The sequence below is a fragment of the Schistocerca serialis genome, chromosome 8 (genome assembly GCF_023864345.2).
Source record: "Schistocerca serialis cubense isolate TAMUIC-IGC-003099 chromosome 8, iqSchSeri2.2, whole genome shotgun sequence".
Taxonomy (NCBI): domain Eukaryota; kingdom Metazoa; phylum Arthropoda; class Insecta; order Orthoptera; family Acrididae; genus Schistocerca; species Schistocerca serialis.
In genome coordinates, this window is record NC_064645.1 from 546,747,004 (window position 1) to 546,761,824 (window position 14,821).

Consider the following 14,821-nt stretch of genomic DNA (forward strand, 5'->3'; position numbering starts at 1 on the left):
GACACCTGCTGACAGCAATCCACGTTGCTCTGATTTGATTGCAGGCCGCAGATGACGTATGATGCACTGGTTACAGTGGTCCCTCTAGGCATGTAATGCTCCAAAATGACGCCTTTTTGGTCCCAAAAGAGAGTCAGTATAACCTTCCCTGATGATAGTTCTTTTCGAAACTTCCTTCGTTTTGGTGATGAGGAATGGCGCCATTTATTTCTCGCTCTCTTCGTTTCCGGTTGGTGGAAGTGAACCCAGGTTAAGTCCCCAGTAACGATTGTTGCAAAGAAGCTATCATTTTCTCGTTCAAAGCGCCGAAGAAGTTCTTCACAAGCATCAACACGTCTTTCTCTCATTTCAGGAGTCAGCTCCCGTGGCACCCATGTTGCAGACACTTTGTGAAACTGGAGCACATCATGCACAATGTGGTGTGCTGACCCATGACTAATCTGTAAACATGCAGTGTCATTCAGTGTCACGCCGTGGTTTTCCTTCACTATGGCTTCAACTGCTGCAATGTTCTGTTGAGTCACAACGCGTTGTGCCTGACCTGGACGAGGAACATCTTCCACTGAAGTCACACCATTTGCGAAGTTCCTACTCCATTCGTAGACTTGCTGCTATGACGAACATGCATCACCGTACTGAACCTTCATTCGTCGATGAATTTCAATAGGTCTCTCACCTTCATTACGCAAAAATCAAATAACAGATCGCTGTTCTTCCCTGGTGCAAGTCGCAAGTGGGGCGGTCATCTTTATACTGACACCGCGACGGTATGTGTGCATTTGCACTATGCTGCCACCTACAGGCTATTCTGCACGCTGTTTGTAGCACGCTTACCAACTTACAGGATAACGGCGCGAAATTTCGATTTCTTTATTACAAATTTAAGGTTTTCATTTGACTCACCCTCGTAAAATAGAGCCAGGAAAGTTTCTTCAACTCTTTGAAAAGATTCCCAGCCAAAAACAACAGATTTAAATTAGTCCTACACGTAAAAAACATCGCTTAATGTAACTTAGACCTTAAAACGTATCAAACAAAACTTTTACAGCGTGCAACTGTACGGTAATGCAATACTCATGGTCAGAAAAAAAAACAAAAAACATGACACCTTGAACGACTAGAGTTAGAACATTCATATTCACAGGACATGTATATTAGTATGTTTTACAGACGTGATTAGTCTTTGAACCATGTCGCCCCGCGGGTTCAAGGTCATCATAGATATCGCGGGCAACACCACCTGCCGGTAAAGTGTGCCTGTGGCTTTCGCTGCCGCTATAAACCGAAGGTAATGGATCAGTTTGACTTGAGCAGACGATGAGGATGTCTCGCAGACGTATGTACGAATTGTAACGTCATATCAGTGAGTTTCAAAGAGGGCGCATAATTAGCATGACAGTGTGTGATTCATCAATACCGGAAACTGCTACTCGTATGGGACCAAGTGTTTCGGCAGTACAACGGGTATTTGCAGAATGGTTCACGGAAGGCCATAGAACACGGGTCAGGTCACACCACCCAGACCACCCCCCAGGAATATTCACATCTCATCCGAATGGCATTGTAGGACTGGCTTCCATCCTCCTCGGCTCTGTCTCAACAGTGGAACAGCGCAACAAATCGTACACTATCAGGAATGACAGCTCGTCTCCATTTATTATGGCACGGGCTACGTGCGCTTCGTCCACTTCTACGCCTACCTTTGACAAATGTGCAGAAACATGTTAGACGGCAGTGGAACGACGTTATTGAGGACAGATAGTGTATTCGGATGAATCCAGGTTCTGCCGCAGACATGGGGAACGGAATAAAAAAAAATGGTTCAAATGGCTCTGAGCACTATGGGACTCAACTGCTGAGGTCGTTAGTCCCCTACTGGCAGAAGTGAAGCTGTGAGTACCGGCCGTGAGTCGTGCTTCGGTAGCTCAGTTGGTAGAGCACTTGCCCGCGAAAGGCAAAGGTCCCGAGTTCGAGTCTCGGTCGGGCACACAGTTTTAATCTGCCAGGAAGTTTCATATCAGCGCACACTCCGCTGCAGAGTGAAAATCTCATTCTGGAAACATCCCCCAGGCTGTGGCTAAGCCATGTCTCCGCAATATCCTTTCTTTCAGGAGTGCTAGTTCTGCAAGGTTCGCAGGAGAGCTTCTGTAAAGTTTGGAAAGTAGGAGACGAGGTACTGGCAGAAGTAAAGCTGTGAGTACCGGCCGTGAGTCGTGCTTCGGTAGCTCAGTTGGTAGAGCACTTGCCCGTGAAAGGCAAAGGTCCCGAGTTCGAGCCTCGGTCGGGCACACAGATTTAATCTGCTAGGAAGTTTCATTGTTTAGACTGTTGACTTTTAGTGCCCTCCTTATATACTACAATAGTCTCATCAGGCGAGCCGCGGTACTCGATGGCTCGACATTGTATTTTACCCCTGATCCGGTCATATGTGCACCGTCATCCGTTTTCCGAGTTAGGCTGCCAAGACTGTCCCACTAACTTCCTGTCACTTCTCAGCTCTTCCAATTGTAAGCCCGATTCTCTCTAATCTTCATTGCATTTTCGCAAGGTTCATAGAGGAGTAGGCAACATATTAGTAGACTCCTCTCGCAGTTTCAACAGTAAACCGCACCGTGGCACAGACGGCTCCCTTGTAGCGTCCGTTACTAGAGTTGGACGAGCATCCACGTGACGCTATAGTGCTCCGTAAACGAACATGTGACGAAACACGCTGCTCTTCTTTGGCTGTTCCGTGTTTACCCTGTCTGTTCTGTCAGATAAGGGTGACAGACTATCGAGCGACTATCAAGTTCCCATCTAGCGAGGGTTTTCTAGCTATGAGTACTTCCTTCGAAGTTGGACTACAGTATTCCTGAGAGTATTTCCAATAACTTTAAGCCAGGCAACTGCCTTTCCTATCGTTAATTTATGTATCGTTCCACTTTAAATAGCTCCTCGCGTATAGCCCTAGACATTTAATACAGATGACAGCTTCCAACAATTGTTCGACAATCAAGTAGTCGTACAATGAGATATCTTTCCGCCCATTTATACGGAAAACGTTACTTTTGTTTATGTAAGTTTTGAGAATGATGTAATTTATTTATCGAGTCATATAATTTGTCATACCGAAGGCTGACGAAATGTAAGAGCGCGTCCTAAACGAACTTCAGTGTGTTGGAAACTGATACGCCCGCTAAACCCGCTGGGCAGAACAGGTAATAGGATTGTGGAAAGGGCCAAAGGTTGAGGTCAGCTTCCCCTTCTAAATGTCATTTATTGTAATTTAAAAACCTTTACAACCAAAGCGGCACGTAGCCGGACTTTTACCGAATGCAACTCTTTCACAGCTGAAGGCCTCCAAACAAGAAGTCTTAACAAATCAACAATATAAAAATGCAATTAAGACAGCAATAAAATAATTAAAAAACTAGCAAACATATTCAAAGTGCAATACCAATGGCTGAAGGCCAGAATTAAGTTTCAAAATTTTAAAATATATCACCATAATCTTCTAAAGGCAGAACGCTGCAATGTTTAAGCTTGAAAGATAAATTTAAAAATTATTTTGCATAATTTTTAAGAAAGTAAAAAGAAAACCATTGGCCTAAAATTTAAAGTAGCTGACAACAGATAATTACACACCGGTGGCACTCAGAAGCCTCCAGGGAGGTCGGTCTGCCCTCGTTCACTTAGGGGAGACAGGTGGTGAGCCAAACTATACTTGATCCTGAAACGTCCCCTTTGAAACATTATACATGACTGTGATTAAACTGACACACAATATTTTTAGCGCAACGCAGTCTGACTTTCAATAATCCCTACAAAAGAATGGCCCTGACTAACATTAATCTATACGTTTCACAAATCACTTACCTCACAAAAATCTTCGTTACTCGAACTACTGCAATACAGCGAGCGCTACTACTGCCAGTTAAATAAAAGATTCAAACTACTGAAGGCACTAACCACTGATAGGCACAGTTAGCAAAAAAAAAAGATTTTGATAGAGAACAAACAATGTATTTACCTTAATATTGTTCAAAAGACATATTATATATATCAGTTCATGACATCCAGTCCTACAAATTTACTCTTTCTTAATGAGGCATGTCCAGATCGTCCACTCTCAAAATTCTGCCATCTCTCTCCCCACATCCACCACTGCTGGCGGCTCACCTCCAACTGCGCAACGCTACGCGCTGTTAACAGCCAACAGCCCAACATTACAATAGCGAATATTACAACAATGCCACCCAGCCACAGACTGCACATAGCACAGCAAGTGATTTTCATACAGAGCGCTATGTGGCGTTACCAATATAAAAACCTAAACAGCCCACAAAAAATTTTACAAATTGTTTTGGGCAGTAGCCAATAATGATTTGCTAAAATTTTTCATAATTACAATAACAAAGATATCAAATGCACACACTTATTGATACAATGTTGGTCAAAAGCTAAAATTTTCTCACAGTCCATAAAGACAGTCCTGATCATTCATCACAGTATAATTGCAGTTTTTTTCTCAAAGTCTGAGCAGGAAAAGAAAATGCACACAGAAGTAGTGGATTTCCATGCAGTCTTGAAGAAGTAGTGTTGTCCTTCCAACGGAAAGACAGTGCTCACGCTTGACATGCAGACAAGTAATGGTCCACAACAGAGCAAACCCACAGCAGAGTCAGTCAAGGTTTTGAATAATATTGGTAGGTAGGTCATCACAGAGCAGACCCACTGTAGTCCTGGTAGAGATTATGGTATTGGTGGGCCACCAGAGGTGCAGACCAACTGCAGTCCTTGTAGAAATAATGGTATTGGTGGGCCATCAAAGATGCAGACCCACTGTAGCAGCCATCCGTTGCGACTGTGCAGGTGCACAATCACCATCGAAGAGTCTTGTGGACAATATAGCAAGTCCATGAACCACCACTTGTGCACTCACAAAATTTTTTTTTAAATGTCCTTAGAACCAGCAATGCTGTCATACAGTCCCTTGCTGAATTATTAACACATGTGCAAACACTAACAGTCCCAACTTCTCACATATTGTGAATTACTATGACCAACAGAAACGTGTGAAGTGAAATGAATGCTTACAAGTTACTTAATTTGATGAACTAGTGTCAATTGAAATATTATAACATTAGAATACAATAACAAAGGTACAAAATACATCATTAAAGAACATAATAGTACAGATAACATTTGTAATAAAACAGGCTTTACAAAAGAATAGAAATAAACATGTGAATCAGTGTTACTCAATTATGACATACATAAATATATAAAAGGTCAGAATAACATTTGAAACATCAACTTCACACATGAGCATTAAAACAAAACAGAATAAATATTGTCTAAACATCTTTACAAAGTAAATAACATATTATTTGAAAAATTTTACAACGTAACTCTTATCAGGTAGACACATAAAGACAAGAAGAAAACAAATACCCAAGTGTACACAAAAGGAAAGGATATGGTTTGTTTTACTGCAGTATTTTCCAAACAAAACTTTTCCCTTCATTCATCATTATCCCCAAAAAGTCCTATCTATACCTCTTGTCCCAAAACCCTACTGTTTGTTCATATCCCCTTTAAAAATTCTTTTTTGGCCAAACCATTTTCTTATAGCTTCTCAATGCATTTCTTCCAGTTCATCACAACTCGTTCTCTTATATAGCCTACCCCCTCTTAAGCTAACTTTTTTATGCAGCAGCACAAAACAATTAACATAAACAGCAATGACAAAAAATGCAAATTGGCAAAGCAAGCAGCAATAAATATAAATTAGCAAAGCAATTGCAATATTACAACTAATATGAGCCAATGTGCAGTAACAAGAAAAATAAATCAGTAGTAAAACTGGCTTAACACAGTAAAACAAAGTGAAATTCGGTAGCACTATGCCTGGCAAACAGCAGCATCAAATGCAGTAACTAATATCTAAACATGACAAAGCTCAAGCAGAAAAAATAGCACACTAAAGACAACAATGCAGATAAGGGAAATGTCTATTCACATCTTAATGTCTATGTAATTAAATGGTGCAACACAACTTATTCTACAAAAGAAATTACCAAGTATATGAAAAGAAATTTGTGTATGCAGTTACTGTTATTAGTCCCTTCTTATTGTTCTTTCCTTTCCAAGTGCTCCTTTTTTGAAGAATGTGGATCATAAAATTATTATTTAATAGATCTGTTGACAGAAAGTTTTCACATTAGCAAATGCATTTAATTTTATTTTATAAAACCAATGCTGTAACAAAGCTGGAAACCAGATATCAAATGAAATAAGCAACTATCTAAAGCGAACCATAAAAATATCATTCAGTAGTCATGTGGCATTTCATAAGTTAGTAGAAATTCTCTCAACTCTCGTAGAAAGACAGTTGTCATAATTAGGTGTGCAGATGTAAGAATATTTCCCATCAGTTCATAAGCATTTCAGTAAGTAGCACAAAGTACAATATGTTTCCAAGTAATGAACGTGTCGTATTTGCGATGCTTTCTACAAAGGAATGTCAATAGCGAGGATAATGGCCTCTTTTCTTTTTCTCCACCTGTGCCTGTGAAAGTCACACACTAATGGCTTTTTTCAGGCGACTGTCGCGCAGCTGGGTGCTTACAGTGACCTACCTTCCTTACCGAAATATTTACGATATCAGTTTCCGCTACAGTGACAGTTTGATACAAATAAGATTTCACAGGTCGAAATATTTGCATTACAAATCTATAGAAACAAAATCTTATAAATATAACAGTGTCTAAAAAAATTTCGCCGGCATTGTGATACATTCATGTATTTACACACATTTCGTAACTCTTAAGGTACGATTCTTGGTTTCAAACATCCTTTTTTCACAAATCAGAGTTCCTAGCCACTACTCGTTATTCCTTACCTTATACCTTATTACACATATACAGATTCGTCTACGTTCTTCAATATTTCATCATTACAAATAAGTAGCATAATCAAATTCTTCATATAGCATCAGCTTATTGATCATAAACATACCTCAACATCAAAATACACTGGTTGTCGTAAAAATAACAACATAACACCTCAGTCAAATCTCAAAAACGTCGCAGCTATCTGCAATAATTTCAAACCCTAAAAAAAATTCTCTGCTCATTTACATAGTGTCATCTACCTTAAACGTACTTTAAAAATCATGATCCCATTCCAAATACATCATTCAAAGCTCTCATAGTATCACAATGGTTCCGGAAAAATATGAACAGTTCACACAGTCCAGACAAAATGCAATTTCATAAGTGTGAAGTTATCCAGCAGTGTAATTGTGTAAACATGTGTCACTGATGTAGTAAAAAAATTTTTGTTTCTCTGCTAAATAATAAGATATCTGTGTAATACTGTGTTAAAGAAATATGGTACCGATGTGTAAAGTTGTATAAGCAAATACCATATTAGCTAGGGCTCCTTGTGCATGCCAAACACATGATACACAAAGTAAGCGTGTACCCCCCTGAGGATTAATGTAATTATACCCTCAGGTGCTACAGATTATAGCAATAGAATGCAATGTATCACGGAAAACTTTCTTTGTAATTCAAAAATCTTTAAAAATAATTGTTTTAAGTACAACATTAATCACTCAAATACGTGTACTGTAGCGCTAAACTGTGCGTCTTGTTGTAAGATAATCTCTGTGGAAGTGTCGTAGTTATCGTCTTCTGAAAGCTAAGTTCTGCAGAAGTCAATGTACTTACCTCATGATAAACAAAAGTGAAATGCTTTGCGTATATATATCTTACTTATTACGCTTATTGCCGTGATGAAGAAAGTACTGTGCTGTAACGTATTGTTGTGCTACAGAAAAGGCTGTCTCATTGTAGCTATACCACAAAAGTTACTACTAAAACATGTTTTCCTTTCCAGAAGAATTCAGAAAAACTGTGCAGATGTAAAACATAAACACCGCAAAAGCAACACTGTAAATTGTCACTCATTAGTAGCGACGTGATAAAATCGTGTAGCTGTCACATAAACTAACCACTGTGTCATCTGGTATCTCACAGAAAGTACTTTAAATCCAGAATGTATTTTCAAGTAAACCAAAATGTTGCACTAAAATCTCATTAGCAGTACCAGTATATGTTCTAAGTATGTAAGCCTGATAGTCGTTATGTAATCGTGCAACTAACAAAGTAAGAATGTACAAATAACCACAATGTGTCGACTGTTCACTATAACAATGCATTCGTAATTTCTGTTTAAAAATCTTCCCTAGGTTCTGGACTGCATAGTTAACTTCAAAACATTGTTGCATGTTAACAGTTTCTCAATGTGACAAATTGTACTAGTAGCGTGAAGTGAAAAGTTTTATGGCAAAGACTAAGTTAAAAAACAGATTATCTTTCAATAAACGGTTTTACATGTGAAATGTGGTGTAAACCTTTACTTTTTCTAGTGCTCAGATTTTCAACTTCAAAGTAATTATCATGTTGTATACATCAGTAAGGAATGCTAACATTTTTTCTCAAGGTTAGCGTCTATGTTATTTTTCTCTGAGCCAGCCGGAGCACGTGGCTGCCTGCGTATAAAATAAATAAAATAAATAAAAAAAATGTTGTTGTTATTTTAAATATGTTAATTAATTATTCTATCTGTATGATGGTGATTGTGATTGCAATTGTATTTGCTTATCTGGAACGTGGACGTTTAATTATTCGGTATCAGACGCTTGACAATGGCTTTTTCGTAAAGGCAATGTTACTCGTAGTTGACCGTGAAATAAAACTGAATAATCGGACTTCGTAATTAAATCGTTTCCAAAGACTGCTGCGGTAGGTGCGGACTCATAATCTAAATCTCAATATTACAATAATTTGCCAGCCATGCCAATACGTCGTACAGAGGTGATTGTCTACTAAACATAAAAAAGTTACACAGTTAGTTAAATCAGGTATATTCAATGAATAAGCCTACAGTTCATAATCCTACTTACTTTTATAAATACAAATTCTTTACAGAATCGAGTGCCTAGTGTGGTTGCAACTCGCAGTATTCTTCTATAACATGAAATATGGCGGTGTGCCAGACAATAAAATAAAATACGTGCTTCTCGCACCACTTCAACCAGAGCTCTCCTTTCTTAATCAAACATAAGAGTAACGTAATTGTGCTTTTGTTTTATCAGCGACACAGCACTGCAATTGTGTGCCATAGGCTTTATTTATTTGTCACTGATTATTTATTTAATTAATATTTCGCGTTTCCGAGGAAACTCACGCTCGGCATGCAAATGTGCCTTTATATTGCCCCCTGAATTGCGAGGCGAAAGGACACACCTGCAGGCGAGCAATTCACGTAAAGGCACAAGAAAATCTAAGTTATCTACAACTATTTACATGACTTACATTACACATTATACACATTATATACAAAATTTGAATGATGCGGGTGCGCCGTAAAAGTTCTAATGTTGGCAGATAGAGTGCGCGCATGCGCAGAAGCGTCTGTGTAACTGCGGCACTGCCGTTACATCGTACAGTTAGATCAAGCGGCACAGTATTGCAGATCATATTGTTCGTGTGCGCGCGTTTTTCAGTCGTTGCACAAAGAAAATATTCAACCAAGATTACATATGAAGACTACATTCTATGACAGGTAACTTAGTTTTGAATTTACAATATTTGTTATAACACAATACAACTTAGATTGTTGAATGTTCTTAGTTACATAGTATTGTTTTGAAATACTTCAAAGAAAGATGTCCGTATTTTTCAGGTGCGTTGACCTATACACATCGTGTCGTTATTACAGTTCATATTCATCCGCTGCACAATAATTTTTTACAGGTTAGTATCGTCGTGGTAAAGTTTTTTTGATCACAGTAACATCGTTGTATAACAACGTGATTAATACATAAGCGTGTCCATTTCTCATTTCCATTATAGTCGTAGTGATGCAGTTCGTTGTGACTAAAAGCATTGCTTATTACAGATCAGACGTGACCCGTCGAGTAATTGGTCCACGTGCAGTTCGTTTTTTACATTCCGTGGAAGCTTGGCTGCAGAACCTCGGACGGCACATAGCTGGCGTCGATCCTTGGACAGTCCAGGTAAGAGTGTCCGTCACATTTCGAGAACATTTCATTCCCTGAAGTTCCAACCAAAATTCTTCCACCCGTCGTGTTGTTTTCTGGACAGGCACTTTGTGTCCATTTAATCCAGTTAACATCTTGAAGTTGGGTACTGTAGTAATGTCACTAGACGATGCACGAATTATGCACTTCACATTTTCAGTTTTTTGCTGAATATAGCTCACCTAAATGTTCGTAGTTATTAATCAAGGAAATCGTTCATCGCGTTTACATAGATACGCTGCATAATGAATGGCATTTACAGTTTCTTTCACATAGGTTTCCGCGTAGTTGCAGAGTTAGTAATGTTCGTTAATGTCCGTGAACAGTGGTTCACTATGCAATGTCTTTTTGGCACTCGTTTTGTTCAAATTTTTACATAGTAACAGTTGCACTATACATCAGTTAAAAAAATAAGTAATTATACATACACACGTCACATATTTTCTTAGCATAAACATAATATAGTTGCACATAAACATGTTTACATCATCATTACATCGCCATAGGTTATTACATTGTGTCACATTTGATTGCATGAATTGCAGATATTTACATCCTATTTAGCGGTTTTGCTGGGATATTATCGATGTTTTTTGTGATGTCATCTGAAATTAAGATAGGTTAGACACAACATTCATTACATCAGTAGGCAAGACCAGGCGTTTTCACTACTCAATAAATATTCAAAATAGTAAGAGAGAGAAAATGTTCGATTCCTCGCGTTTTGTGCGTGTGTGTAGAGTGTCTGTGTGGCCTTGACTACTGATAGATGCTTTTCGTGTTGAGAGATGTGCGTCTAATCTATTTCTCAAAGTAAAAGATCGCTTCACAGATGACGTCTGTCAGTTCGTCAGGTGTCACACCAAGTCAGTGGTACCTTCAGTAACAAATGTTCCGTGAAAAATTAATATGTCATCCACTGCTACGTAATCATAAATTTTACTTTAATATTCCGTCTTTCAGGTGGAGGCACGCGCTGAAAGAAGAGTTCTTCTGTCTTGAACTGCGTCACTGGAACCGCTGAAATGAAAATTTCTATACTACTTATAATCTATGTTGTAATTTGTTTTAGTTCTTGCCACACAGCAGGTCGTTGAGATAATGGTACGTTACATGTCTTGTGGTAGAAGATCTTGTGAGGCTTAACTTCAATCTTGTACACATACGTGTTGATAACACCTAATCGTTTGGTAAAAACTTGTAAATATTTGGATAACACTTCCTGTAGTTTTATACGTTTATGTACACTGAGAGCTGTAGCTTCACTTATCTTATGATCAAGCAATGTTTTCAAGTCCATTAGCTCTGTGTCAGATGAGTGTGTTTGCATGTCTTGAATGTCATTGTCAAGTACTAACTGAACCTTGTACCCTGTACAGTGTTTGTCATGCTTTAGAGTTCTCCTGTCCAAATCAATAATAATTACACTGCCTTTATCATTTAAAATACATTTACCTTTGGAGAAGTCTATAATGCAGTCCTTCTCGCTCATAATATCTATTCCTAATATGCAATTTGTCACAAGGTTTTGTACAACCAGGAATGGCCATTGTACGGTTCCATTACCTATTTTAACGTTAACAAAAACTTGCTTCGTAACCCTACATGACTTATTACCTAGTGCAGTAGTTATTTTACAGTTTTGGGCAGGAAACTCAGGCACAGGTTCCAATTCACACATCTTTTTATAGAAATTAAAAGACAAAACGCTCACAGCTGCACCTGTATCTAGGATAATAGTAGTTGGAATCCCACCTACTACACCAGTAGTAGATGCTAAAACAATTTCATTTGTGTTTAAACGACATTGTGTACTGTCTTGTAAAAGTTCATCTGATATATTGTTATTGTGGTTGTATCTTATAAATAAAACAGGTAGTTTTTGTTTAGAATTACTCGGCATATCATTATTCTGTTGTTCAAGTGTGGTGTCAAATATCTGATTAACATTGAAGTCGCCCCCCAAGAATTCTTCAGCCACGACCTGGGGCAAAGTAGTGACTGTTTCTAGTTTGTTGGATTATCATTTGTACTAGGTACTGACACAGATTGAGGTTGTGCATCAGGTGTCATTTCTATTATATTCACATTCGGATATTGCCTATTATGATCTCCAAACTTTTGCGGTTGTTGTTGCTGTTGCACATTATAACTTACCTGTCGGTCGTAAGGTATGCTCCAATTTTGACCTGGTGGCTGCTGTGGTAAAGCAGAGTTTGAATGAAAGTGCTGATCGTTACGAGTCCAACCTTGATGCTGTCTTGGCTCGTAGTTATTATTATTTCTATTTCTGTTTGTGTTTTTGTTATTACCTTTGTATCCGTTGTTACCGTTGTAGTTATTACCGCGGTGCCTTTTGTATGGATTGCCGCATGAAATGTTATTACTGTTGTAACTATTGTTTGTATTGGAATACGCGTGTTGATTTTGATTTCCGTACTGAGACGGTATGTGAGTTTGCTGTTTTTGTTGCACCGCGTATCCAACTGTGGGCGCGCCAGAATTGTGTTGGCAAGCCTGCATGTTTTGCATACCACTAGTGTAAACATTGTGGCTGCTGTTTTGCCGCGCGAAGCGCTGATCTTCAAGTAACATGTCAACCGAATCTAAAGCTGTTAAAAAATAATCTGAATCGTCATCCGGGATATGTAGAAGTTTTTCCTTAATGTTGAAAGGCAATTTGGCCTTCAACGCTCGGAGTATATCACGCGTTGCGACTGGTTCGTCTAAAAAATGTCCCATGTTCAAGTATTTTTCAAAATATCTGCGTAAGTTACCATTTTTACTGTTAAAAGTTTCAGGTTCTAAAATTTGTCTTCTGAGTCGCTCCTGGACGGATTGCGACCAGAATTTGTTCAGAAAAGCACGCTCAAACTCACTGTACGTGGTACATACGTCAGCTTGACTGTATGCCCAGACAGCTGCATCGCCTTGGATGTAACCGACAATATATGAAATCTTTTTCCGGTCACTCCAAGTGCGTGGAAATGCGTTACTAAAAGATTTAAGAAAAATCACCGGATGAATGGTTCGTTTTTCTGGGATAAAAATCTGAAATTGCCTGTGTTTCATTAAGCTTTCATCTTCCTTCGCATTGTGATATGGATTTATTCCACTGTAATTACTGGTATGTTCAGCTGGCGAGCAATTACGATAATGTTGCTGTGGTTTACCATGATAATAGCTTGTGTTTGTGTTTCCACATCGTGGTATGTGTTGTAGTCGTGGTGTGTTTTGTTCTTGTGTATTTGTCGTGTGCGGAATGTGTGTATCATACTCGAATGTATATTGGTTTCTGAACTGTACATTTTGACTGATATTTTCGTTACATTCAGACTGTAGTTGATCGGTGAATTGTCTCATGGGTGCAGTGACGGATTGTACTGCGTCACTGATCAGCTGTTTGTTATTAGTAATGTATTGCGCTACGGAGTCGTGCACAATTGTTGGTAAATTTTCACGTAAGCATCTATCAAAATGTTTGTCTTTGTTCTCAACCCAATCATGAAATTCTTTATTAATATTTAAAAAATAAGCTGTGTCATCTGATTGTAAGATGTCAGTCAGGTGTTGTTCAACATTGTCAAATTTATTCTGTACGTCAGTAATTCGTTTTTCAAGATTGTCATGTACTGAAGGATATGTTTGAATTTGTTCAGTAAGAACTTCACACGTGACATTAAGGTTTTTTACTTGTGTCTGTAAAAGTGCTACGTCAGTTGTAGTCTTTTCTTGTCTCGTATTGAGCTGGGAAAATTTAGTACTGAGTTCGGTCATCTGTTTGGTCAGTGTGGCGTCTAAAAGTTCCACACGCTTACATAAAGTGTCATTACCTATCTTGATTGCTATGAGATCAGATTTGATTTCGTCATTTTGTGTTTTTAACTGTTCATTTTGTGTCTCTAATTGTGCCTTTAAGGTTGCCATGTTTTCGGCGTTTTGTTTCATTAGCATTTGTAACATGTCGGCAATGTTTACCGTTTGCAAGGTCTCTGCCCCCGCCGCGTCATTAGACGTGACGTCATGCATTAACATGGGCTCTGATTGAGATTTTGAAATTTTTGTAGTGGACGGCCTATCGTCAAAATTTTCGTCAACACTTGCGTCAAAGTTTGATGAATCGTCACTACCGGTTGCTGTCGTAAAGTCATTTTCTAACACTTCTCTCACGTCCGAGTCGGATTGCGTCTGAATAGTACGTCCTTGCTGTTCCATTTTTGCGTATTGTTTTCTAGTTATTACCATGCCACACGTGATATATGTTTCAAGAAAATTTTTGACACTGATTTTAAAATAAAATGTAGTTGAGCATGAATCGCTCGTAGCAACAATGGCTGTCTGTTAATTTAAAAATATAAACTGAATTTGAGATTATTGGTAATGGCTGCTGGCCATGTTACATGATATCGTACAGAAGTCGGCCATATTGTACACTCGTGTATTGGTATTGTTGCATACGTTATTGTTTAGGGAAAAGTACTGAGAATGAAATTTATCACTGAAACTGTTATGTGGAAAAGAAACACTACAGAATTTACTGAAAAGCTAATACACTGAATTATACGTCTGGCCAAGCCTGCTAATGCAAAGATGCTGCGTCTTACCTTATTTTGCTGGAAGTTTCATTGCGTCTTCCCGCAAAATTTCAGAATTGGAAATATCTTCAGATTTTGTTATCTCTCATACATTGACGTCCAGGTCCAGAAAGTTGATTTTTTACATGAAACA

The 14,821-nt window shown here is 38.5% G+C and overlaps 1 non-coding gene across 1 annotated transcript; it reads left to right on the plus strand.

The window, feature by feature from the left end:
• The first annotated feature begins 2,214 nt into the window (after positions 1-2,214).
• Trnas-uga (transfer RNA serine (anticodon UGA)) lies at positions 2,215-2,289 on the plus strand. The gene has a single exon. It is a non-coding gene; the product is annotated as a tRNA-Ser (tRNA).
• The last annotated feature ends 12,532 nt before the right edge of the window (positions 2,290-14,821 follow it).